Source organism: Ovis canadensis, chromosome 18, assembly GCF_042477335.2.
Source record: "Ovis canadensis isolate MfBH-ARS-UI-01 breed Bighorn chromosome 18, ARS-UI_OviCan_v2, whole genome shotgun sequence".
NCBI classification, from domain to species: Eukaryota; Metazoa; Chordata; class Mammalia; order Artiodactyla; family Bovidae; genus Ovis; species Ovis canadensis.
Window position 1 is genome coordinate 9,749,518 of NC_091262.1, and position 27,722 is coordinate 9,777,239.

Consider the following 27,722-nt stretch of genomic DNA (forward strand, 5'->3'; position numbering starts at 1 on the left):
GGGCAAAACCTCCTGGATTTTCTCGAGTTGCGGCAGGTGCTCTCGACTTACGATGGGGACCTCAGGGACCCGCTCTGGTGGCCTCAGGAAAGGCCAGTCCCCATGCGAGTTCCTCGGGGGCCTCTCGGGATTCATCTCCCGTCGATGCCGGGGCCTAAGACCTTGTGTGGAGTCGGGGCCGGAACCTGAGGATTCCTCTCCAGTGCTGACATGGATCTTGGGGTACTTCTGGAGTCTCCCCAGGGGAGTCAGTCCTCGTCTCGAATGCGGGCATGCACTTGCGCTTTCCTCCAGAGCGGTAGCAGCAGTGTCACGCAGTCCGCCGCGTGGATCAAAGGATCTATGGTTTTCCCTCGAGTCTTTCCCACAAGGCTTTCCCACGAGGCTTTCCCACAGGGCTGTCCCAAGTGCACACGTGGTGGGAGTCGATCCTCGGCTTGAACGTCAAGGCAGTGCAGGGAAAACAGGTTCCTCTGGAATGGACTGACACATCTGGGGGACTCTTGGAATGGTGGCACGACCCTGGAGTTCCTCTCGCCTTTCCTGTGGAGAGCGCCTCCTCTTGAGATGCGACGGGAACGCCGGGAATTCTTTCCCTACGAAACAGGGGAAGGATCCCTCATCTCGAGCTAGGAGGCGGAAACGGGGCTCCCCTGGATGTGTGCGGGACCCCACGTGCTTCCTCTCGAGTGGAGATGGGTATGTCGGGGAACTTCTTGAGTTGCAGTAATGGTGTGAAGGACCCTTTGGAAGTTCCAGTGGTTAGATGTGATTGGCCTCGAGAAGCCACAGCGGAAATGGGCCTCATCTCGCCTGGAGGGCAAAACCTCCGGGATTTTCTCGAGTTGCGGCAGGTGCTCTCGACTTACGACGGGGACCTCAGGGACCCGCTCTGGTGGCCTGAGGAAAGGCCAGTCCCCATGCGAGTTCCTCGGGGGCCTCTCTGGATTCCTCTCCCGTCGATGCCGGGGCCTAAGACCTTGTGTGGAGTCGGGGCCGGAACCTGAGGATTCCTCTCCAGTGCTGACATGGATCTTGGGGTACTTCTGGAGTCTCCCCAGGGGAGTCAGTCCTCGTCTCGAATGCGGGCATGCACTTGCGCTTTCCTCCAGAGCGGTAGCAGCAGTGTCACGCAGTCCGCCGCGTGGATCAAAGGATCTATGGTTTTCCCTCGAGTCTTTCCCACGAGGCTTTCCCACAGGGCTGTCCCACGTGCACACGTGGTGGGAGTCGATCCTCGGCTTGAACGTCAAGGCAGTGCAGGGAAAACAGGTTCCTCTGGAATGGACTGACACATCTGGGGGACTCTTGGAATTGTGGCACGACCCTGGAGTTCCTCTCACCTTTCCTGTGGAGAGCGCCTCCTCTTGAGATGCGACGGGAACGCCGGGAATTCTTTCCCTACGAAACAGGGAAAGGATCCCTCATCTCGAGCTAGGAGGCGGAAACGGGGCTCCCCTGGATGTGTGCGGAACCCCACGTGCTTCCTCTCGAGTGGAGACGGGTATGTCGGGGAACTTCTTGAGTTGCAGCAAGGGTGTGAAGGACCCTTTGGAAGTTCCAGTGGTTAGATGTGATTGGCCTCGAGAAGCCTCAGCGGAAACGGTCCTCATCTCGCCTGGAGGGCAAAACCTCCTGGATTTTCTCGAGTTGCGGCAGGTGCTCTCGACTTACGACGGGGACCTCAGGGACCCGCTCTGGTGGCCTCAGGAAAGGCCAGTCCCCATGCGAGTTCCTCGGGGGCCTCTTGGGATTCCTCTCCCGTCGATGGCGGGGCCTAAGACCTTGTGTGGAGTCGGGGCCGGAACCTGAGGTTTCCTCTCCATTGCTGACATGGATCTTGGGGTACTTCTGGAGTCTCCCCAGGGGAGTCAGTCCTCGTCTCGAATGCGGGAATGCACTTGCGCTTTCCTCCAGAGCGGTAGCAGCAGTGTCACGCAGTCCGCCGCGTGGATCAAAGGATCTATGGTTTTCCCTCGAGTCTTTCCCACGAGGCTTTCCGACGAGGCTTTCCCACAGGGCTGTCCCACGTGCACACGTGGTGGGAGTCGATCCTCGGCTTGAACGTCAAGGCAGTGCAGGGAAAACAGGTTCCTCTGGAATGGACTGACACATCTGGGGGACTCTTGGAATGGTGGCACGATCCTGGAGTTCCTCTCGCCTATCCTGTGGAGAGCGCCTCCTCTTGAGATGCGACGGGAACGCCGGGAATTCTTTCCCTACGAAACAGGGAAAGGATCCCTCATCTCGAGCTAGGAGGCGGAAACGGGGCTCCCCTGGATGTGTGCGGGACCCCACGTGCTTCCTCTCGAGTGGAGACGGGTATGTCGGGGAACTTCTTGAGTTGCAGCAAGGGTGTGAAGGACCCTTTGGAAGTTCCAGTGGTTAGATGTGATTGGTCTCGAGAAGCCTCAGCGGAAATGGGCCTCATCTCGCCTGGAGGGCAAAACCTCCTGGATTTTCTCGAGTTGCGGCAGGTGCTCTCGACTTATGACGGGGACCTCAGGGACCCGCTCTGGTGGCCTGAGGAAAGGCCAGTCCCCATGCGAGTTCCTCGGGGGCCTCTCGGGATTCCTCTCCCGTCGATGCCGGGGCCTAAGACCTTGTGTGGAGTCGGGGCCGGAACCTGAGGATTCCTCTCCAGTGCTGACATGGATCTTGGGGTACTTCTGGAGTCTCCCCAGGGGAGTCAGTCCTCGTCTCGAATGCGGGCATGCACTTGCGCTTTCCTCCAGAGCGGTAGCAGCAGTGTCACGCAGTCCGCCGCGTGGATCAAAGGATCTATGGTTTTCCCTCGAGTCTTTCCCACGAAGCTTTCCCACGAGGCTTTCCCACAGGGCTGTCCCACGTGCACACGTGGTGGGAGTCGATCCTCGGCTTGAACGTCAAGGCAGTGCAGGGAAAACAGGTTCCTCTGGAATGGACTGACACATCTGGGGGACTCTTGGAATGGTGGCATGACCCTGGAGTTCCTCTCGCCTTTCCTGTGGAGAGCGCCTCCTCTTGAGATGCGACGGGAACGCCGGGAATACTTTCCCTACGAAACAGGGAAAGGATCCCTCATCTCGAGCTAGGAGGCGGAAACGGGGCTCCCCTGGATGTGTGCGGGACCCACGTACTTCCTCTCGAGTGGAGACGGGTATGTCAGGGAACTTCTTGAGTTGCAGCAAGGTTGTGAAGGACCCTTTGGAAGTTCCAGTGTTTAGACGTGATTGGCCTCGAGAAGACTCAGCGGAAATGGGCCTCATCTCGCCTGGAGGGCAAAACCTCCTGGATTTTCTCGAGTTGCGGCAGGTGCTCTCGACTTACGACGGGGACCTCAGGGACCCGCTCTGGTGGCCTGAGGAAAGGCCAGTCCCCATGCGAGTTCCTCGGGGGCCTCTTGGGATTCCTCTCCCGTCGATGCCGGGGCCTAAGACCTTGTGTGGAGTCGGGGCCGGAACCTGAGGATTCCTCTCCAGTGCTGACATGGATCTTGGGGTACTTCTGGAGTCTCCCCAGGGGAGTCAGTCCTCGTCTCGAATGCGGGCATGCACTTGCGCTTTCCTCCAGAGCGGTAGCAGCAGTGTCACGCAGTCCGCCGCGTGGATCAAAGGATCTATGGTTTTCCCTCGAGTCTTTCCCACGAGGCTTTCCCACGAGGCTTTCCCACAGGGCTGTCCCACGTGCACACGTGGTGGGAGTAGATCCTCGGCTTGAACGTCAAGGCAGTGCAGGGAAAACAGGTTCCTCTGGAATGGACTGACAAATCTGGGGGACTCTTGGAATGGTGTCACGACCCTGGAGTTCCTCTCGCCTTTCCTGTTGAGAGCGCCTCCTCTTGAGATGCGATGGGAACACCGGGAATTCTTTCCCTACGAAACAGGGAAAGGATCCCTCATCTCGAGCTAGGAGGCGGAAACGGGGCTCCCCTGGATGTGTGCGGGACCCCACGTGCTTCCTCTCGAGTGGAGATGGGTATGTCGGGGAACTTCTTGAGTTGCAGTAATGGTGTGAAGGACCCTTTGGAAGTTCCAGTGGTTAGATGTGATTGGCCTCGAGAAGCCACAGCGGAAATGGGCCTCATCTCGCCTGGAGGGCAAAACCTCCTGGATTTTCTCGAGTTGCGGCAGGTGCTCTCGACTTACGACGGGGACCTCAGGGACCCGCTCTGGTGGCCTCAGGAAAGGCCAGTCCCCATGCGAGTTCCTCGGGGGCCTCTCGGGATTCCTCTCCCGTCGATGCCGGGGCCTAAGACCTTGTGTGGAGTCGGGGCCGGAAACTGAGGATTCCTCTCCAGTGCTGACATGGATCTTGGGGTACTTCTGGAGTCTCCCCAGGGGAGTCAGTCCTCGTCTCGAATGCAGGCATGCACTTGCGCTTTCCTCCAGAGCGGTAGCAGCAGTGTCACGCAGTCCGCCGCGTGGATCAAAGGATCTATGGTTTTCCCTCGAGTCTTTCCCACGAGGCTTTCCCACGAGGCTTTCCCACAGGGCTGTCCCACGTGCACACGTGGTGGGAGTCGATCCTCGGCTTGAACGTCAAGGCAGTGCAGGGAAAATAGGTTCCTCTGGAATGGACTGACACATGTGGGGGACTCTTGGAATGGTGGCACGACCCTGGAGTTCCTCTCACCTTTCCTGTGGAGAGTGCCTCCTCTTGAGATGCGACGGGAATGCCGGGAATTCTTTCCCTACAAAACAGGGAAAGGATCCCTCATCTCGAGCTAGGAGGCGGAAACGGGGCTCCCCTGGATGTGTGCGGGACCCCACGTGCTTCCTCTCGAGTGGAGACGGGTATGTCGGGGAACTTCTTGAGTTGCAGCAAGGGTGTGAAGGACCCTTTGGAAGTTCCAGTGGTTAGATGTGATTGGCCTCGAGAAGCCTCAGCGGAAATGGGCCTCATCTCGCCTGGAGGGCAAAACCTCCTGGATTTTCTCGAGTTGTGGCAGGTGCTCTCGACTTACGACGGGGACCTCAGGGACCCGCTCTGGTGGCCTCAGGAAAGGCCAGTCCCCATGCGAGTTCCTCGGGGGCCTCTCGGGATTCCTCTCCCGTCGATGCCGGGGCCTACGACCTTGTGAGAGTCTGGGCCGGAACCTGAGGATTCCTCTCCAGTGCTGACATGGATCTTGGGGTACTTCTGGAGTCTCCCCAGGGGAGTCAGTCCTCGTCTCGAATGCGGGCATGCACTTGCGCTTTCCTCCAGAGCGGTAGCAGCAGTGTCACGCAGTCCGCCGCGTGGATCAAAGGATCTATGGTTTTCCCTCGAGTCTCTCCCACGAGGCTTTCCCACGAGGCTTTCCCACAGGGGTGTCCCACGTGCACACGTGGTGGGAGTCGATCCTCGGCTTGAATGTCAAGGCAGTGCAGGGAAAACAGGTTCCTCTGGAATGGACTGACACATCTGGGGGACTCTTGGAATGGTGGCACGACCCTGGAGTTCCTCTCGCCTTTCCTGTGGAGAGCGCCTCCTCTTGAGATGCGACGGGAACGCCGGGAATACTTTCCCTACGAAACAGGGAAAGGATCCCTCATCTCGAGATAGGAGGCGGAAACGGGGCTCCCCTGGATGTGTGCGGGATCCACGTGCTTCCTCTCGAGTGGAGACGGGTATGTCAGGGAACTTCTTGAGTTGCAGCAAGGGTGTGAAGGACCCTTTGGAAGTTCCAGTGGTTAGACGTGATTGGCCTCGAGAAGACTCAGCGGAAATGGGCCTCATCTCGCCTGGAGGGCAAAACCTCCTGGATTTTCTCGAGTTGCGGCAGGTGCTCTCGACTTACGACGGGGACCTCAGGGACCCGCTCTGGTGGCCTGAGGAAAGGCCAGTCCCCATGCGAGTTCCTCGGGGGCCTCTTGGGATTCCTCTCCCGTCGATGCCGGGGCCTAAGACCTTGTGTGGAGTCGGGGCCGGAACCTGAGGATTCCTCTCCAGTGCTGACATGGATCTTGGGGTACTTCTGGAGTCTCCCCAGGGGAGTCAGTCCTCGTCTCGAATGCGGGCATGCACTTGCGCTTTCCTCCAGAGCGGTAGCAGCAGTGTCACGCAGTCCGCCGCGTGTATCAAAGGATCTATGGTTTTCCCTCGAGTCTTTCCCACGAGGCTTTCCCACGAGGCTTTCCCACAGGGCTGTCCCACGTGCACACGTGGTGGGAGTAGATCCTCGGCTTGAACGTCAAGGCAGTGCAGGGAAAACAGGTTCCTCTGGAATGGACTGACAAATCTGGGGGACTCTTGGAATGGTGTCACGACCCTGGAGTTCCTCTCGCCTTTCCTGTGGAGAGCGCCTCCTCTTGAGATGCGATGGGAACACCGGGAATTCTTTCCCTACGAAACAGGGAAAGGATCCCTCATCTCGAGCTAGGAGGCGGAAACGAGGCTCCCCTGGATGTGTGCGGGACCCCACGTGCTTCCTCTCGAGTGGAGACGGGTATGTCGGGGAACTTCTTGAGTTGCAGTAATGGTGTGAAGGACCCTTTGGAAGTTCCAGTGGTTAGATGTGATTGGCCTCGAGAAGCCACAGCGGAAATGGGCCTCATCTCGCCTGGAGGGCAAATCCTCCTGGATTTTCTCGAGTTGCGGCAGGTGCTCTCGACTTACGACGGGGACCTCAGGGACCCGCTCTGGTGGCCTGAGGAAAGGCCAGTCCCCATGCGAGTTCTTCGGGGGCCTCTCGGGATTCCTCTCCCGTCGATGCCGGGGCCTAAGACCTTGTGTGGAGTCGGGCCCGGAACCTGAGGATTCCTCTACAGTGCTGACATGGATCTTGGGGTACTTCTGGAGTCTCCCCAGGGGAGTCAGTCCTCGTCTCGAATGCGGGCATGCACTTGCGCTTTCCTCCAGAGCGGTAGCAGCAGTGTCACGCAGTCCGCCGCGTGGATCAAAGGATCTATGGTTTTCCCTCGAGTCTTTCCCACGAGGCTTTCCCACGAGGCTTTCCCACAGGGCTGTCCCACGTGCACACGTGGTGGGAGTCGATCCTCGGCTTGAACGTCAAGGCAGTGCAGGGAAAACAGGTTCCTCTGGAATGGACTGACACATCTGGGGGACTCTTGGAATGGTGGCACGACCCTGGAGTTCCTCTCGCCTTTCCTGTGGAGAGTGCCTCCTCTTGAGATGCGACGGGAACGCCGGGAATTCTTTCCCGACGAAACAGGGAAAGGATCCCTCATCTCGAGATAGGAGGCGGAAACGGGGCTCCCCTGGATGTGTGCGGGACCCCACGTGCTTCCTCTCGAGTGGAGACGGGCATGTCGGGGAACTTCTTGAGTTGCAGCAATGGTGTGAAGGACCCTTTGGAAGTTCCAGTGGTTAGATGTGATTAGCCTCGAGAAGCCTCAGAGGAAATGGGCCTCATCTCGCCTGGAGGGCAAAACCTCCTGGATTTTCTCAAGTTGCGGCAGGTGCTCTCGACTTACGACGGGGACCTCAGGGACCCGCTCTGGTGGCCTCAGGAAAGGCCAGTCCCCATGCGAGTTCCTCGGGGGCCTCTCGGGATTCCTCTCCCGTCGATGCCGGGGCCTAAGACCTTGTGTGGAGACGGGGCCGGAACCTGAGGATTCCTCTCCAGTGCTGACATGGATCTTGGGGTACTTCTGGAGTCTCCCCAGGGGAGTCAGTCCTCGTCTCGAATGCGGGCATGCACTTGCGCTTTCCTCCAGAGCGGTAGCAGCAGTGTCACGCAGTCCGCCGCCTGGATCAAAGGATCTATGGTTTTCCCTCGAGTCTTTCCCACGAAGCTTTCCCACGAGGCTTTCCCACAGGGCTGTCCCACGTGCACACGTGGTGGGAGTCGATCCTCGGCTTGAACGTCAAGGCAGTGCAGGGAAAACAGGTTCCTCTGGAATGGACTGACACATCTGGGGGACTCTTGGAATGGTGGCATGACCCTGGAGTTCCTCTCGCCTTTCCTGTGGAGAGCGCCTCCTCTTGAGATGCGACGGGAACGCCGGGAATACTTTCCCTACGAAACAGGGAAAGGATCCCTCATCTCGAGCTAGGAGGCGGAAACGGGGCTCCCCTGGATGTGTGCGGGACCCACGTGCTTCCTCTCGAGTGGAGACGGGTATGTCAGGGAACTTCTTGAGTTGCAGCAAGGGTGTGAAGGACCCTTTGGAAGTTCCAGTGGTTAGACGTGATTGGCCTCGAGAAGACTCAGCGGAAATGGGCCTCATCTCGCCTGGATGGCAAAACCTCCTGGATTTTCTCGAGTTGCGGCAGGTGCTCTCGACTTACGACGAGGACCTCAGGGACCCGCTCTGGTGGCCTGAGGAAAGGCCAGTCCCCATGCGAGTTCCTCGGGGGCCTCTTGGGATTCCTCTCCCGTCGATGCCGGGGCCTAAGACCTTGTGTGGAGTCGGGGCCGGAACCTGAGGATTCCTCTCCAGTGCTGACATGGATCTTGGGGTACTTCTGGAGTCTCCCCAGGGGAGTCAGTCCTCGTCTCGAATGCGGGCATGCACTTGCGCTTTCCTCCAGAGTGGTAGCAGCAGTGTCACGCAGTCCGCCGCGTGGATCAAAGGATCTATGGTTTTCCCTCGAGTCTTTCCCACGAGGCTTTCCCACGAGGCTTTCCCACAGGGCTGTCCCACGTGCACACGTGGTGGGAGTCGATCCTCGGCTTGAACGTCAAGGCAGTGCAGGGAAAACAGGTTCCTCTGGAATGGACTGACAAATCTGGGGGACTCTTGGAATGGTGTCACGACCCTGGAGTTCCTCTCGCCTTTCCTGTGGAGAGCGCCTCCTCTTGAGATGCGATGGGAACACCGGGAATTCTTTCCCTACGAAACAGGGAAAGGATCCCTCATCTCGAGCTAGGAGGCGGAAACGGGGCTCCCCTGGATGTGTGCGGGACCCCACGTGCTTCCTCTCGAGTGGAGATGGGTATGTCGGGGAACTTCTTGAGTTGCAGTAATGGTGTGAAGGACCCTTTGGAAGTTCCAGTGGTTAGATGTGATTGGCCTCGAGAAGCCACAGCGGAAATGGGCCTCATCTCGCCTGGAGGGCAAAACCTCCTGGATTTTCTCGAGTTGCGGCAGGTGCTCTCGACTTACGACGGGGACCTCAGGGACCCGCTCTGGTGGCCTCAGGAAAGGCCAGTCCCCATGCGAGTTCCTCGGGGGCCTCTCGGGATTCCTCTCCCGTCGATGCCGGGGCCTAAGACCTTGTGTGGAGTCGGGGCCGGAACCTAAGGATTCCTCTACAGTGCTGACATGGATCTTGGGGTACTTCTGGAGTCTCCCCAGGGGAGTCAGTCCTCGTCTCGAATGCGGGCATGCACTTGCGCTTTCCTCCAGAGCGGTTACAGCAGTGTCACGCAGTCCGCCGGGTGGATCAAAGGATCTATGGTTTTCCCTCGAGTCTTTCCCACGAGGCTTTCCCACGAGGCTTTCCCACAGGGCTGTCCCACGTGCACACGTGGTGGGAGTCGATCCTCGGCTTGAACGTCAAGGCAGTGCAGGGAAAACAGGTTCCTCTGGAATGGACTGACACATCTGGGGGACTCTTGGAATGGTGGCACGACCCTGGAGTTCCTCTCGCCTTTCCTGTGGAGAGCGCCTCCTCTTGAGATGCGACGGGAACGCCGGGAATTCTTTCCCGACGAAACAGGGAAAGGATCCCTCATCTCGAGATAGGAGGCGGAAACGGGGCTCCCCTGGATGTGTGCGGGACACCACGTGCTTCCTCTCGAGTGGAGACGGGCATGTCGGGGAACTTCTTGAGTTGCAGCAATGGTGTGAAGGACCCTTTGGAAGTTCCAGTGGTTAGATGTGATTGGCCTCGAGAAGCCTCAGCGGAAATGGGCCTCATCTCGCCTGGAAGGCAAAACCTCCTGGATTTTCTCAAGTTGCGGCAGGTGCTCTCGACTTACGACGGGGACCTCAGGGACCCACTCTGGTGGCCTCAGGAAAGGCCAGTCCCCATGCGAGTTCCTCGGGGGCCTCTCGGGATTCCTCTCCCGTCGATGCCGGGGCCTAAGACCTTGTGTGGAGTCGGGGCCGGAACCTGAGGATTCCTCTCCAGTGCTGACATGGATCTTGGGGTACTTCTGGAGTCTCCCCAGGGGAGTCAGTCCTCGTCTCGAATGCGGGCATGCACTTGCGCTTTCCTCCAGAGCGGTAGCAGCAGTGTCACGCAGTCCGCCGCGTGGATCAAAGGATCTATGGTTTTCCCTCGAGTCTTTCCCACGAAGCTTTCCCACGAGGCTTTCCCACAGGGCTGTCCCACGTGCACACGTGGTGGGAGTCGATCCTCGGCTTGAACGTCAAGGCAGTGCAGGGAAAACAGGTTCCTCTGGAATGGACTGACACATCTGGGGGACTCTTGGAATGGTGGCATGACCCTGGAGTTCCTCTCGCCTTTCCTGTGGAGAGCGCCTCCTCTTGAGATGCGACGGGAACGCCGGGAATACTTTCCCTACGAAACAGGGAAAGGATCCCTCATCTCGAGCTAGGAGGCGGAAACGGGGCTCCCCTGGATGTGTGCGGGACCCACGTGCTTCCTCTCGAGTGGAGACGGGTATGTCAGGGAACTTCTTGAGTTGCAGCAAGGGTGTGAAGGACCCTTTGGAAGTTCCAGTGGTTAGACGTGATTGGCCTCGAGAAGACTCAGCGGAAATGGGCCTCATCTCACCTGGAGGGCAAAACCTCCTGGATTTTCTCGACTTGCGGCAGGTGCTCTCGACTTACGACGGGGACCTCAGGGACCCGCTCTGGTGGCCTGAGGAATGGCCAGTCCCCATGCGAGTTCCTCGGGGGCCTCTTGGGATTCCTCTCCCGTCGATGCCGGGGCCTAAGACCTTGTGTGGTGTCGGGGCCGGAACCTGAGGATTCCTCTCCAGTGCTGACATGGATCTTGGGGTACTTCTGGAGTCTCCCCAGGGGAGTCAGTCCTCGTCTCGAATGCGGGCATGCACTTGCGCTTTCCTCCAGAGCGGTAGCAGCAGTGTCACGCAGTCCGCCGCGTGGATCAAAGGATCTATGGTTTTCCCTCGAGTCTTTCCCACGAGGCTTTCCCACGAGGCTTTCCCACAGGGCTGTCCCACGTGCACACGTGGTGGGAGTAGATCCTCGGCTTGAACGTCAAGGCAGTGCAGGGAAAACAGGTTCCTCTGGAATGGACTGACAAATCTGGGGGACTCTTGGAATGGTGGCACGACCCTGGAGTTCCTCTCGCCTTTCCTGTGGAGAGCGCCTCCTCTTGAGATGCGATGGGAACACCGGGAATTCTTTCCCTACGAAACAGGGAAAGGATCCCTCATCTCGAGCTAGGAGGCGGAAACGGGGCTCCCCTGGATGTGTGCGGGACCCCACGTGCTTCCTCTCGAGTGGAGATGGGTATGTCGGGGAACTTCTTGAGTTGCAGTAATGGTGTGAAGGACCCTTTGGAAGTTCCAGTGGTTAGATGTGATTGGCCTCGAGAAGCCACAGCGGAAATGGGCCTCATCTCGCCTGGAGGGCAAAACCTCCTGGATTTTCTCGAGTTGCGGCAGGTGCTCTCGACTTACGACGGGGACCTCAGGGACCCGCTCTGGTGGCCTGAGGAAAGGCCAGTCCCCATGCGAGTTCCTCGGGGGCCTCTCGGGATTCCTCTCCCGTCGATGCCGGGGCCTAAGACCTTGTGTGGAGTCGGGGCCGGAACCTAAGGATTCCTCTACAGTGCTGACATGGATCTTGGGGTACTTCTGGAGTCTCCCCAGGGGAGTCAGTCCTCGTCTCGAATGCGGGCATGCACTTGCGCTTTCCTCCAGAGCGGTAGCAGCAGTGTCACGCAATCCGCCGCGTGGATCAAAGGATCTATGGTTTTCCCTCGAGTCTTTCCCAAGAGGCTTTCCCACGAGGCTTTCCCACAGGGCTGTCCCACGTGCACACGTGGTGGGAGTCGATCCTCGGCTTGAACGTCAAGGCAGTGCAGGGAAAACAGGTTCCTCTGGAATGGACTGACACATCTGGGGGACTCTTGGAATGGTGGCACGACCCTGGAGTTCCTCTCGCCTTTCCTGTGGAGAGCGCCTCCTCTTGAGATGCGACGGGAACGCCGGGAATTCTTTCCCGACGAAACAGGGAAAGGATCCCTCATCTCGAGATAGGAGGCGGAAACGGGGCTCCCCTGGATGTGTGCGGGACACCACGTGCTTCCTCTCGAGTGGAGACGGGCATGTCGGGGAACTTCTTGAGTTGCAGCAATGGTGTGAAGGACCCTTTGGAAGTTCCAGTGGTTAGATGTGATTGGCCTCGAGAAGCCTCAGCGGAAATGGGCCTCATCTCGCCTGGAAGGCAAAACCTCCTGGATTTTCTCAAGTTGCGGCAGGTGCTCTCGACTTACGACGGGGACCTCAGGGACCCGCTCTGGTGCCCTCAGGAAAGGCCAGTCCCCATGCGAGTTCCTCGGGGGCCTCTCGGGATTCCTCTCCCGTCGATGCCGGGGCCTAAGACCTTGTGTGGAGTCGGGGCCGGAACCTGAGGATTCCTCTCCAGTGCTGACATGGATCTTGGGGTACTTCTGGAGTCTCCCCAGGGGAGTCAGTCCTCGTCTCGAATGCGGGCATGCACTTGCGCTTTCCTCCAGAGCGGTAGCAGCAGTGTCACGCAGTCCGCCGCGTGGATCAAAGGATCTATGGTTTTCCCTCGAGTCTTTCCCACGAGGCTTTCCCACGAGGCTTTCCCACAGGGCTGTCCCACGTGCACACGTGGTGGGAGTCGATCCTCGGCTTGAACGTCAAGGCAGTGCAGGGAAAACAGGTTCCTCTGGAATGGACTGACAAATCTGGGGGACTCTTGGAATGGTGTCACGACCCTGGAGTTCCTCTCGCCTTTCCTGTGGAGAGCGCCTCCTCTTGAGATGCGATGGGAACACCGGGAATTCTTTCCCTACGAAACAGGGAAAGGATCCCTCATCTCGAGCTAGGAGGCGGAAACGGGGCTCCCCTGGATGTGTGCGGGAACCCACGTGCTTCCTCTCGAGTGGAGATGGGTATGTCGGGGAACTTCTTGAGTTGCAGTAATGGTGTGAAGGACCCTTTGGAAGTTCCAGTGGTTAGATGTGATTGGCCTCGAGAAGCCACAGCGGAAATGGGCCTCATCTCGCCTGGAGGGCAAAACCTCCTGGATTTTCTCGAGTTGCGGCAGGTGCTCTCGACTTACGACGGGGACCTCAGGGACCCGCTCTGGTGGCCTCAGGAAAGGCCAGTCCCCATGCGAGTTCCTCGGGGGCCTCTCGGGATTCCTCTCCCGTCGATGCCGGGGCCTAAGACCTTGTGTGGAGTCGGGGCCGGAACCTAAGGATTCCTCTACAGTGCTGACATGGATCTTGGGGTACTTCTGGAGTCTCCCCAGGGGAGTCAGTCCTCGTCTCGAATGCGGGCATGCACTTGCGCTTTCCTCCAGAGCGGTTACAGCAGTGTCACGCAGTCCGCCGGGTGGATCAAAGGATCTATGGTTTTCCCTCGAGTCTTTCCCACGAGGCTTTCCCACGAGGCTTTCCCACAGGGCTGTCCCACGTGCACACGTGGTGGGAGTCGATCCTCGGCTTGAACGTCAAGGCAGTGCAGGGAAAACAGGTTCCTCTGGAATGGACTGACACATCTGGGGGACTCTTGGAATGGTGGCACGACCCTGGAGTTCCTCTCGCCTTTCCTGTGGAGAGCGCCTCCTCTTGAGATGCGACGGGAACGCCGGGAATTCTTTCCCGACGAAACAGGGAAAGGATCCCTCATCTCGAGATAGGAGGCGGAAACGGGGCTCCCCTGGATGTGTGCGGGACACCACGTGCTTCCTCTCGAGTGGAGACGGGCATGTCGGGGAACTTCTTGAGTTGCAGCAATGGTGTGAAGGACCCTTTGGAAGTTCCAGTGGTTAGATGTGATTGGCCTCGAGAAGCCTCAGCGGAAATGGGCCTCATCTCGCCTGGAAGGCAAAACCTCCTGGATTTTCTCAAGTTGCGGCAGGTGCTCTCGACTTACGACGGGGACCTCAGGGACCCACTCTGGTGGCCTCAGGAAAGGCCAGTCCCCATGCGAGTTCCTCGGGGGCCTCTCGGGATTCCTCTCCCGTCGATGCCGGGGCCTAAGACCTTGTGTGGAGTCGGGGCCGGAACCTGAGGATACCTCTCCAGTGCTGACATGGATCTTGGGGTACTTCTGGAGTCTCCCCAGGGGAGTCAGTCCTCGTCTCGAATGCGGGAATGCACTTGCGCTTTCCTCCAGAGCGGTAGCAGCAGTGTCACGCAGTCCGCCGCGTGGATCAAAGGATCTATGGTTTTCCCTCGAGTCTTTCCCACGAAGCTTTCCCACGAGGCTTTCCCACAGGGCTGTCCCACGTGCACACGTGGTGGGAGTCGATCCTCGGCTTGAACGTCAAGGCAGTGCAGGGAAAACAGGTTCCTCTGGAATGGACTGACACATCTGGGGGACTCTTGGAATGGTGGCATGACCCTGGAGTTCCTCTCGCCTTTCCTGTGGAGAGCGCCTCCTCTTGAGATGCGACGGGAACGCCGGGAATACTTTCCCTACGAAACAGGGAAAGGATCCCTCATCTCGAGCTAGGAGGCGGAAACGGGGCTCCCCTGGATGTGTGCGGGACCCACGTGCTTCCTCTCGAGTGGAGACGGGTATGTCAGGGAACTTCTTGAGTTGCAGCAAGGGTGTGAAGGACCCTTTGGAAGTTCCAGTGGTTAGACGTGATTGGCCTCGAGAAGACTCAGCGGAAATGGGCCTCATCTCACCTGGAGGGCAAAACCTCCTGGATTTTCTCGACTTGCGGCAGGTGCTCTCGACTTACGACGGGGACCTCAGGGACCCGCTCTGGTGGCCTGAGGAATGGCCAGTCCCCATGCGAGTTCCTCGGGGGCCTCTTGGGATTCCTCTCCCGTCGATGCCGGGGCCTAAGACCTTGTGTGGTGTCGGGGCCGGAACCTGAGGATTCCTCTCCAGTGCTGACATGGATCTTGGGGTACTTCTGGAGTCTCCCCAGGGGAGTCAGTCCTCGTCTCGAATGCGGGCATGCACTTGCGCTTTCCTCCAGAGCGGTAGCAGCAGTGTCACGCAGTCCGCCGCGTGGATCAAAGGATCTATGGTTTTCCCTCGAGTCTTTCCCACGAGGCTTTCCCACGAGGCTTTCCCACAGGGCTGTCCCACGTGCACACGTGGTGGGAGTAGATCCTCGGCTTGAACGTCAAGGCAGTGCAGGGAAAACAGGTTCCTCTGGAATGGACTGACAAATCTGGGGGACTCTTGGAATGGTGGCACGACCCTGGAGTTCCTCTCGCCTTTCCTGTGGAGAGCGCCTCCTCTTGAGATGCGATGGGAACACCGGGAATTCTTTCCCTACGAAACAGGGAAAGGATCCCTCATCTCGAGCTAGGAGGCGGAAACGGGGCTCCCCTGGATGTGTGCGGGACCCCACGTGCTTCCTCTCGAGTGGAGATGGGTATGTCGGGGAACTTCTTGAGTTGCAGTAATGGTGTGAAGGACCCTTTGGAAGTTCCAGTGGTTAGATGTGATTGCCTCGAGAAGCCACAGCGGAAATGGGCCTCATCTCGCCTGGAGGGCAAAACCTCCTGGATTTTCTCGAGTTGCGGCAGGTGCTCTCGACTTACGACGGGGACCTCAGGGACCCGCTCTGGTGGCCTGAGGAAAGGCCAGTCCCCATGCGAGTTCCTCGGGGGCCTCTCGGGATTCCTCTCCCGTCGATGCCGGGGCCTAAGACCTTGTGTGGAGTCGGGGCCGGAACCTGAGGATTCCTCTACAGTGCTGACATGGATCTTGCGGTACTTCTGGAGTCTCCCCAGGGGAGTCAGTCCTCGTCTCGAATGCGGGCATGCACTTGCGCTTTCCTCCAGAGCGGTAGCAGCAGTGTCACGCAGTCCGCCGCGTGGATCAAAGGATCTATGGTTTTCCCTCGAGTCTTTCCCACGAGGCTTTCCCACGAGGCTTTCCCACAGGGCTGTCCCACGTGCACACGTGGTGGGAGTCGATCCTCGGCTTGAACGTCAAGGCAGTGCAGGGAAAACAGGTTCCTCTGGAATGGACTGACACATCTGGGGGACTCTTGGAATGGTGGCACGACCCTGGAGTTCCTCTCGCCTTTCCTGTGGAGAGCGCCTCCTCTTGAGATGCGACGGGAACGCCGGGAATTCTTTCCCGACGAAACAGGGAAAGGATCCCTCATCTCGAGATAGGAGGCGGAAACGGGGCTCCCCTGGATGTGTGCGGGACACCACGTGTTTCCTCTCGAGCGGAGACGGGCATGTCGGGGAACTTCTTGAGTTGCAGCAATGGTGTGAAGGACCCTTTGGAAGTTCCAGTGGTTAGATGTGATTGGCCTCGAGAAGCCTCAGCGGAAATGGGCCTCATCTCGCCTGGAGGGCAAAACCTCCTGGATTTTCTCAAGTTGCGGCAGGTGCTCTCGACTTACGACGGGGACCTCAGGGACCCGCTCTGGTGGCCTCAGGAAAGGACAGTCCCCATGCGAGTTCCTCGGGGGCCTCTCGGGATTCCTCTCCCGTCGATGCCGGGGCCTAAGACCTTGTGTGGAGTCGGGGCCGGAACCTGAGGATTCCTCTCCAGTGCTGACATGGATCTTGGGGTACTTCTGGAGTCTCCCCAGGGGAGTCAGTCCTCGTCTCGAATGCGGGCATGCACTTGCGCTTTCCTCCAGAGCGGTAGCAGCAGTGTCACGCAGTCCGCCGCGTGGATCAAAGGATCTATGGTTTTCCCTCGAGTCTTTCCCACGAAGCTTTCCCACGAGGCTTTCCCACAGGGCTGTCCCACGTGCACACGTGGTGGGAGTCGATCCTCGGCTTGAACGTCAAGGCAGTGCAGGGAAAACAGGTTCCTCTGGAATGGACTGACACATCTGGGGGACTCTTGGAATGGTGGCATGACCCTGGAGTTCCTCTCGCCTTTCCTGTGGAGAGCGCCTCCTCTTGAGATGCGACGGGAACGCCGGGAATACTTTCCCTACGAAACAGGGAAAGGATCCCTCATCTCGAGCTAGGAGGCGGAAACGGGGCTCCCCTGGATGTGTGCGGGACCCACGTGCTTCCTCTCGAGTGGAGACGGGTATGTCAGGGAACTTCTTGAGTTGCAGCAAGGGTGTGAAGGACCCTTTGGAAGTTCCAGTGGTTAGACGTGATTGGCCTCGAGAAGCCTCAGCGGAAATGGGCCTCATCTCGCCTGGATGGCAAAACCTCCTGGATTTTCTCGAGTTGCGGCAGGTGCTCTCGACTTACGACGAGGACCTCAGGGACCCGCTCTGGTGGCCTGAGGAAAGGCCAGTCCCCATGCGAGTTCCTCGGGGGCCTCTTGGGATTCCTCTCCCGTCGATGCCTGGGCCTTAGACCTTGTGTGGAGTCGGGGCCGGAACCTGAGTATTCCTCTCCAGTGCTGACATGGATCTTGGGGTACTTCTGGAGTCTCCCCAGGGGAGTCAGTCCTCGTCTCGAATGCGGGCATGCACTTGCGCTTTCCTCCAGAGCGGTAGCAGCAGTGTCACGCAGTCCGCCGCGTGGATCAAAGGATCTATGGTTTTCCCTCGAGTCTTTCCCACGAGGCTTTCCCACGAGGCTTTCCCACGAGGCTTTCCCACAGGGCTGTCCCACGTGCACACGTGGTGGGAGTCGATCCTCGGCTTGAACGTCAAGGCAGTGCAGGGAAAACAGGTTCCTCTGGAATGGACTGACAAATCTGGGGGACTCTTGGAATGGTGTCACGACCCTGGAGTTCCTCTCGCCTTTCCTGTGGAGAGCGCCTCCTCTTGAGATGCGATGGGAACACCGGGAATTCTTTCCCTACGAAACAGGGAAAGGATCCCTCATCTCGAGCTAGGAGGCGGAAACGGGGCTCCCCTGGATGTGTGCGGGACACCACGTGCTTCCTCTCGAGTGGAGATGGGTATGTCGGGGAACTTCTTGAGTTGCAGTAATGGTGTGAAGGACCCTTTGGAAGTTCCAGTGGTTAGATGTGATTGGCCTCGAGAAGCCACAGCGGAAATGGGCCTCATCTCGCCTGGAGGGCAAAACCTCCTGGATTTTCTCGAGTTGCGGCAGGTGCTCTCGACTTACGACGGGGACCTCAGGGACCCGCTCTGGTGGCCTGAGGAAAGGCCAGTCCCCATGCGAGTTCCTCGGGGGCCTCTCGGGATTCCTCTCCCGTCGATGCCGGGGCCTAAGACCTTGTGTGGAGTCGGGGCCGGAACCTAAGGATTCCTCTACAGTGCTGACATGGATCTTGGGGTACTTCTGGAGTCTCCCCAGGGGAGTCAGTCCTCGTCTCGAATGCGGGCATGCACTTGCGCTTTCCTCCAGAGCGGTAGCAGCAGTGTCACGCAGTCCGCCGCGTGGATCAAAGGATCTATGGTTTTCCCTCGAGTCTTTCCCACGAGGCTTTCCCACGAGGCTTTCCCACAGGGCTGTCCCACGTGCACACGTGGTGGGAGTCGATCCTCGGCTTGAACGTCAAGGCAGTGCAGGGAAAACAGGTTCCTCTGGAATGGACTGACACATCTGGGGGACTCTTGGAATGGTGGCACGACCCTGGAGTTCCTCTCGCCTTTCCTGTGGAGAGCGCCTCCTCTTGAGATGCGACGGGAACGCCGGGAATTCTTTCCCGACGAAACAGGGAAAGGATCCCTCATCTCGAGATAGGAGGCGGAAACGGGGCTCCCCTGGATGTGTGCGGGACACCACGTGCTTCCTCTCGAGTGGAGACGGGCATGTCGGGGAACTTCTTGAGTTGCAGCAATGGTGTGAAGGACCCTTTGGAAGTTCCAGTGGTTAGATGTGATTGGCCTCGAGAAGCCTCAGCGGAAATGGGCCTCATCTCGCCTGGAAGGCAAAACCTCCTGGATTTTCTCAAGTTGCGGCAGGTGCTCTCGACTTACGACGGGGACCTCAGGGACCCGCTCTGGTGGCCTCAGGAAAGGCCAGTCCCCATGCGAGTTCCTCGGGGGCCTCTCGGGATTCCTCTCCCGTCGATGCCGGGGCCTAAGACCTTGTGTGGAGTCGGGGCCGGAACCTGAGGATTCCTCTCCAGTGCTGACATGGATCTTGGGGTACTTCTGGAGTCTCCCCAGGGGAGTCAGTCCTCGTCTCGAATGCGGGCATGCACTTGCGCTTTCCTCCAGAGCGGTAGCAGCAGTGTCACGCAGTCCGCCGCGTGGATCAAAGGATCTATGGTTTTCCCTTGAGTCTTTCCCACGAGGCTTTCCCACGAGGCTTTCCCACAGGGCTGTCCCACGTGCACACGTGGTGGGTATAGATCCTCGGCTTGAACGTCAAGGCAGTGCAGGGAAAACAGGTTCCTCTGGAATGGACTGACAAATCTGGGGGACTCTTGGAATGGTGTCACGACCCTGGAGTTCCTCTCGCCTTTCCTGTGGAGAGCGCCTCCTCTTGAGATGCGATGGGAACACCGGGAATTATTTCCCTACGAAACAGGGAAAGGATCCCTCATCTCGAGCTAGGAGGCGGAAACGGGGCTCCCCTGGATGTGTGCGGGACCCCACGTGCTTCCTCTCGAGTGGAGATGGGTATGTCGGGGAACTTCTTGAGTTGCAGTAATGGTGTGAAGGACCCTTTGGAAGTTCCAGTGGTTAGATGTGATTGGCCTCGAGAAGCCTCAGCGGAAATGGGCCTCATCTCGCCTGGAGGGCAAAACCTCCTGGATTTTCTCGAGTTGCGGCAGGTGCTCTCGACTTACGACGGGGACCTCAGGGACCCGCTCTGGTGGCCTGAGGAAAGGCCAGTCCCCATGCGAGTTCCTCGGGGGCCTCTCGGGATTCCTCTCCCGTCGATGCCGGGGCCTAAGACCTTGTGTGGAGTCGGGGCCGGAACCTGAGGATTCCTCTACAGTGCTGACATGGATCTTGGGGTACTTCTGGAGTCTCCCCAGGGGAGTCAGTCCTCGTCTCGAATGCGGGCATGCACTTGCGCTTTCCTCCAGAGCGGTAGCAGCAGTGTCACGCAGTCCGCCGCGTGGATCAAAGGATCTATGGTTTTCCCTCGAGTCTTTCCCATGAGGCTTTCCCACGAGGCTTTCCCACAGGGCTGTCCCACGTGCACACGTGGTGGGAGTCGATCCTCGGCTTGAACGTCAAGGCAGTGCAGGGAAAACAGGTTCCTCTGGAATGGACTGACACATCTGGGGGACTCTTGGAATGGTGGCACGACCCTGGAGTTCCTCTCGCCTTTCCTGTGGAGAGCGCCTCCTCTTGAGATGCGACGGGAACGCCGGGAATTCTTTCCCGACGAAACAGGGAAAGGATCCCTCATCTCGAGATAGGAGGCGGAAACGGGGCTCCCCTGGATGTGTGCGGGACACCACGTGCTTCCTCTCGAGTGGAGACGGGCATGTCGGGGAACTTCTTGAGTTGCAGCAATGGTGTGAAGGACCCTTTGGAAGTTCCAGTGGTTAGATGTGATTGGCCTCGAGAAGCCTCAGCGGAAATGGGCCTCATCTCGCCTGGAGGGCAAAACCTCCTGGATTTTCTCAAGTTGCGGCAGGTGCTCTCGACTTACGACGGGGACCTCAGGGACCCGCTCTGGTGGCCTCAGGAAAGGCCAGTCCCCATGCGAGTTCCTCGGGGGCCTCTCGGGATTCCTCTCCCGTCGATGCCGGGGCCTAAGACCTTGTGTGGAGTCGGGGCCGGAACCTGAGGATTCCTCTCCAGTGCTGACATGGATCTTGGGGTACTTCTGGAGTCTCCCCAGTGGAGTCAGTCCTCGTCTCGAATGCGGGCATGCACTTGCGCTTTCCTCCAGAGCGGTAGCAGCAGTGTCACGCAGTCCGCCGCGTGGATCAAAGGATCTATGTTTTTCCCTCGAGTCTTTCCCACGAAGCTTTCCCACGAGGCTTTCCCACAGGGCTGTCCCACGTGCACACGTGGTGGGAGTCGATCCTCGGCTTGAACGTCAAGGCAGTGCAGGGAAAACAGGTTCCTCTGGAATGGACTGACACATCTGGGGGACTCTTGGAATGGTGGCACCACACTGGAGTTCCTCTCGCCTTTCCTGTGGAGAGCGCCTCCTCTTGAGATGCGACGGGAACGCCGGGAATACTTTCCCTACGAAACAGGGAAAGGATCCCTCATCTGGAGCTAGGAGGCGGAAACGGGGCTCCCCTGGATGTGTGCGGGACCCACGTGCTTCCTCTCGAGTGGAGACGGGTATGTCGGGGAACTTCTTGAGTTGCAGCAAGGGTGTGAAGGACCCTTTGGAAGTTCCAGTGGTTAGATGTGATTGGTCTCCAGAAGCCTCAGCGGAAATGGGCCTCATCTCGCCTGGAGGGCAAAACCTCCTGGATTTTCTCGAGTTGGGGCAGGTGCTCTCGACTTACGACGGGGACCTCAGGGACCCGCTCTGGTGGCCTCAGGAAAGGCCAGTCCCCATGCGAGTTCCTCGGGGGCCTCTCGGGATTCCTCTCCCGTCGATGCCGGGGCCTAAGACCTTGTGTGGAGTCGGGGCCGGAACCTGAGGATTCCTCTCCAGTGCTGACATGGATCTTGGGGTACTTCTGGAGTCTCCCCAGGGGAGTCAGTCCTCGTCTCGAATGCAGGCATGCACTTGCGCTTTCCTCCAGAGCGGTAGCAGCAGTGTCACGCAGTCCGCCGCGTGGATCAAAGGATCTATGGTTTTCCCTCGAGTCTTTCCCACGAGGCTTTCCCACGAGGCTTTCCCACAGGGCTGTCCCACGTGCACACGTGGTGGGAGTCGATCCTCGGCTTGAACGTCAAGGCAGTGCAGGGAAAATAGGTTCCTCTGGAATGGACTGACACATGTGGGGGACTCTTGGAATGGTGGCACGACCCTGGAGTTCCTCTCGCCTTTCCTGTGGAGAGTGCCTCCTCTTGAGATGCGACGGGAATGCCGGGAATTCTTTCCCTACAAAACAGGGAAAGGATCCCTCATCTCGAGCTAGGAGGCGGAAACGGGGCTCCCCTGGATGTGTGCGGGACCCCACGTGCTTCCTCTCGAGTCGAGACGGGTATGTCGGGGAACTTCTTGAGTTGCAGCAAGGGTGTGAAGGACCCTTTGGAAGTTCCAGTGGTTAGATGTGATTGGCCTCGAGAAGCCTCAGCGGAAATGGGCCTCATCTCGCCTGGAGGGCAAAACCTCCTGGATTTTCTCGAGTTGTGGCAGGTGCTCTCGACATACGACGGGGACCTCAGGGACCCGCTCTGGTGGCCTCAGGAAAGGCCAGTCCCCATGCGAGTTCCTCGGGGGCCTCTCGGGATTCCTCTCCCGTCGATGCCGGGGCCTAAGACCTTGTGAGAGTCGGGGCCGGAACCTGAGGATTCCTCTCCAGTGCTGACATGGATCTTGGGGTACTTCTGGAGTCTCCCCAGGGGAGTCAGTCCTCGTCTCGAATGCGGGCATGCACTTGCGCTTTCCTCCAGAGCGGTAGCAGCAGTGTCACGCAGTCCGCCGCGTGGATCAAAGGATCTATGGTTTTCCCTCGAGTCTCTCCCACGAGGCTTTCCCACGAGGCTTTCCCACAGGGGTGTCCCACGTGCACACGTGGTGGGAGTCGATCCTCGGCTTGAATGTCAAGGCAGTGAAGGGAAAACAGGTTCCTCTGGAATGGACTGACACATCTGGGGGACTCTTGGAATGGTGGCACGACCCTGGAGTTCCTCTCGCCTTTCCTGTGGAGAGCGCCTCCTCTTGAGATGCAACGGGAACGCCGGGAATTCTTTCCCTACGAAACAGGGAAAGGATCCCTCATCTCGAGCTAGGAGGCCGAAACGGGGCTCCCCTGGATGTGTGCGGGACCCCACGTGCTTCCTCTCGAGTGGAGACGGGTATGTCGGGGAACTTCTTGAGTTGCATCAAGGGTGTGAAGGACCCTTTGGAAGTTCCAGTGGTTAGATGTGATTGGCCTCGAGAAGCCTCAGCGGAAATGGGCCTCATCTCGCCTGGAGGGCAAAACCTCCTGGATTTTCTCGAGTTGCGGCAGGTGCTCTCGACTTACGACGGGGACCTCAGGGACCCGCTCTGGTGGCCTCAGGAAAGGCCAGTCCCCATGCGAGTTCCTCGGGGGCCACTCGGGATTCCTCTCCCGTCGATGCCGGGGCCTAAGACCTTGTGTGGAGTCGGGGCCGGAACCTGAGGATTCCTCTCCAGTGCTGACATGGATCTTGGGGTACTTCTGGAGTCTCCCCAGGGGAGTCAGTCCTCGTCTCGAATGCGGGCATGCACTTGCGCTTTCCTCCAGAGCGGTAGCAGCAGTGTCACGCAGTCCGCCGCGTGGATCATAGGATCTATGGTTTTCCCTCGAGTTTTTCCCACGAGGCTTTCCCACGAGGCTTTCCCACAGGGCTGTCCCACGTGCACACGTGGTGGGAGTCGATCCTCGGCTTGAACGTCAAGGTAGTGCAGGGAAAACAGGTTCCTCTGGAATGGACTGACACATCTGGGGGACTCTTTGAATGGTGGCACGACACTGGAGTTCCTCTCGCCTTTCCTGTGGAGAGCGCCTCCTCTTGAGATGCGACGGGATCGCCGGGAATTCTTTCCCTACGAAACAGGGAAAGGATCCCTCATCTCGAGCTAGGAGGCGGAAACGGGGCTCCCCTGGATGTGTGCGGGACCCCACGTGCTTCCTCTCGAGTGGAGACAGGTATGTCGGGGAACTTCTTGAGTTGCAGCAAGGGTGTGAAGGACCCTTTGGAAGTTCCAGTGGTTAGATGTGATTGGCCTCGAGAAGCCTCAGCGGAAATGGGCCTCATCTCGCCTGGAGGGCAAAACCTCCTGGATTTTCTCGAGTTGCGGCAGGTGCTCTCGACTAACGACGGGGACCTCAGGGACCCGCTCTGGTGGCCTCAGGAAAGGCCAGTCCCCATGCGAGTTCCTCGGGGGCCTCTCGGGATTCCTCTCCCGTCGATGCCGGGGCCTAAGACCTTGTGTGGAGTCGGGGCCGGAACCTGAGGATTCCTCTCCAGTGCTGACATGGATCTTGGGGTACTTCTGGAGTCTCCCCAGGGGAGTCAGTCCTCGTCTCGAATGCGGGCATGCACTTGCGCTTTCCTCCAGAGCGGTAGCAGCAGTGTCACGCAGTCCGCCGCGTGGATCAAAGGATCTATGGTTTTCCCTCGAGTCTTTCCCACGAGGCTTTCCCACGAGGCTTTCCCACAGGGCTGTCCCACGTGCACACGTGGTGGGAGTCGATCCTCGGCTTGAACGTCAAGGCAGTGCAGGGAAAACAGGTTCCTCTGGAATGGACTGACACATCTGGGGGACTCTTGGAATGGTGTCATGACCCTGGAGTTCCTCTCGCCTTTCCTGAGGAGAGCGCCTCCTCTTGAGATGCGACGGGAACGCCGGGAATTCTTTCCCTACGAAACAGGGAAAGGATCCCTCATCTCGAGCTAGGAGGCGGAAACGGGGCTCCCCTGGATGTGTGCGGGACCCCACGTGCTTCCTCTCGAGTGGAGACGGGTATGTCGGGGAACTTCTTGAGTTGCAGCAATGGTGTGAAGGACCCTTTGGAAGTTCCAGTGGTTAGATGTGATTGGCCTCGAGAAGCCTCAGCGGAAATGGGCCTCATCTCGCCTGGAGGGCAAAACCTCCTGGATTTTGTCGAGTTGCGGCAGGTGCTCTCGACTTACGACGGGGACCTCAGGGACCCGCTCTGATGGCCTCAGGAAAGGCCAGTCCCCATGCGAGTTCCTCGGGGGCCTCTCGGGATTCCTCTCCCGTCGATGCCGGGGCCTAAGACCTTGTGTGGAGTCGGGGCCGGAACCTGAGGATTCCTCTCCAGTGCTGACATGGATCTTGGGGTACTTCTGGAGTCTCCCCAGGGGAGTCAGTCCTCGTCTCGAATGCGGGAATGCACTTGCGCTTTCCTCCAGAGCGGTAGCAGCAGTGTCACGCAGTCCGCCGCCTGGATCAAAGGATCTATGGTTTTCCCTCGAGTTTTTCCCACGAGGCTTTCCCACGAGGCTTTCCCACAGGGCTGTCCCACGTGCACACGTGGTGGGAGTCGATCCTCGGCTTGAACGTCAAGGCAGTGCAGGGAAAACAGGTTCCTCTGGAATGGACTGACACATCTGGGGGACTCTTGGAATGGTGGCACGACCCTGGAGTTCCTCTCGCCTTTCCTGTGGAGAGCGCCTCCTCTTGAGATGCGACGGGAACGCCGGGAATTCTTTCCCTACGAAACAGGGAAAGGATCCCTCATCTCGAGCTAGGAGGCGGAAACGGGGCTCCCCTGGATGTGTGCGGGACCCACGTGCTTCCTCTCGAGTGGAGACGGGTATGTCGGGGAACTTCTTGAGTTGCAGCAAGGGTGTGAAGGACCCTTTGGAAGTTCCAGTGGTTAGATGTGATTGGCCTCGAGAAGCCTCAGCGGAAATGGGCCTCATCTCTCCTGGAGGGCAAAACCTCCTGGATTTTCTCGAGTTGCGACAGGTGCTCTCGACTTACGACGGGGACCTCAGGGACCCGCTCTGGTGGCCTCAGGAAAGGCCAGTCCCCATGCGAGTTCCTCGGGGGCCTCTCGGGATTCCTCTCCCGTCGATGCCGGGGCCTAAGACCTTGTGAGAGTCGGGGCCGGAACCTGAGGATTCCTCTCCAGTGCTGACATGGATCTTGGGGTACTTCTGGAGTCTCTCCAGGGGAGTCAGTCCTCCTCTCGAATGCGGGCATGCACTTGCGCTTTCCTCCAGAGCGGTAGAAGCAGTGTCACGCAGTCCGCCGCGTGGATCAAAGGATCTATGGTTTTCCCTCGAGTCTCTCCCACGAGGCTTTCCCACGAGGCTTTCCCACAGGGCTGTCCCACGTGCACACGTGGTGGGAGTCGATCCTCGGCTTGAATGTCAAGGCAGTGCAGGGAAAACAGGTTCCTCTGGAATGGACTGACACATCTGGGGGACTCTTGGAATGGTGTCACGACCCTGGAGTTCCTCTCGCCTTTCCTGTGGAGAGCGCCTCCTCTTGAGATGCGACGGGAACGCCGGAAATTCTTTCCCTACGAAACAGGGAAAGGATCCCTCATCTCGAGCTAGGAGGCGGAAACGGGGCTCCCCTGGATGTGTGCGGGACCCCACGTGCTTCCTCTCGAGTGGAGACGGGTATGTCGGGGAACTTCTTGAGTTGCATCAAGGGTGTGAAGGACCCTTTGCAAGTTCCAGTGGTTAGATGTGATTGGCCTCGAGAAGCCTCAGCGGAAATGGGCCTCATCTCGCCTGGAGGGCAAAACCTCCTGGATTTTCTCGAGTTGCGGCAGGTGCTCTCGACTTACGACGGGGACCTCAGGGACCCGCTCTGGTGGCCTCAGGAAAGGCCAGTCCCCATGCGAGTTCCTCGGGGGCCTCTCGGGATTCCTCTCCCGTCCATGCCGGGGCCTAAGACCTTGTGTGGAGTCGGGGCCGGAACCTGAGGATTCCTCTCCAGTGCTGACATGGATCTTGGGGTACTTCTGGAGTCTCCCCAGGGGAGTCAGTCCTCGTCTCGAATGCGGGCATGCACTTGCGCTTTCCTCCAGAGCGGTAGCAGCAGTGTCACGCAGTCCGCCGCGTGGATCAAAGGATCTATGGTTTTCCCTCGAGTTTTTCCCACGAGGCTTTCCCACGAGGCTTTCCCACAGGGCTGTCCCACGTGCACACGTGGTGGGAGTCGATCCTCGGCTTGAACGTCAAGGCAGTGCAGGGAAAACAGGTTCCTCTGGAATGGACTGACACATCTGGGGGACTCTTGGAATGGTGGCACGACACTGGAGTTCCTCTCGCCTTTCCTGTGGAGAGCGCCTCCTCTTGAGATGCGACGGGAACGCAGGGAATTCTTTCCCTACGAAACAGGGAAAGGATCCCTCATCTGGAGCTAGGAGGCGGAAACGGGGCTCCCCTGGATGTGTGCGGGACCCCACGTGCTTCCTCTCGAGTGGAGACGGGTATGTCGGGGAACTTCTTGAGTTGCAGCAATGGTGTGAAGGACCCTTTGGAAGTTCCAGTGGTTAGATATGATTGGCCTCGAGAAGCCTCAGCGGAAATGGGCCTCATCTCGCCTGGAGGGCAAAACCTCCTGGATTTTCTCGAGTTGCGGCAGGTGCTCTCGACTTACGACGGGGACCTCAGGGACCCGCTCTGGTGGCCTCAGGAAAGGCCAGTCCCCATGCGAGTTCGTCGGGGGCCTCTCGGGATTCCTCTCCCGTCGATGCCGGGGCCTAAGACCTTGTGTGGAGTCGGGGCCGTAACCTGAGGATTCCTCTCCAGTGCTGACATGGATCTTGGGGTACTTCTGGAGTCTCCCCAGGGAAGTAAGTCCTCGTCTCGAATGCGGGCATGCACTTGCGCTTTCCTCCAGAGCGGTAGCAGCAGTGTCACGCAGTCCGCCGCGTGGATCAAAGGATCTATGGTTTTCCCTCGAGTCTTTCCCACGAGGCTTTCCCACGAGGCTTTCCCACAGGGCTGTCCCACGTGCACACGTGGTGGGAGTCGATCCTCGGCTTTAACGTCAAGGCAGTGCAGGGAAAACAGGTTCCTCTGGAATGGACTGACACATCTGCGGGTCTCTTGGAATGGTGTCACGACCCTGGAGTTCCTCTCGCCTTTCCTGTGGAGAGCGCCTCCTCTTGAGATGCGACGGGAATGCCGGGAAATCTTTCCCTTTGAAACAGGGAAAGGATCCCTCATCTCGAGCTAGGAGGCGGAAACGGGGCTCCCCTGGATGTGTGCGGGACACCACGTGCTTCCTCTCGAGTGCAGACGGGTATGTCGGGGAACTTCTTGAGTTGCAGCAATGGTGTGAAG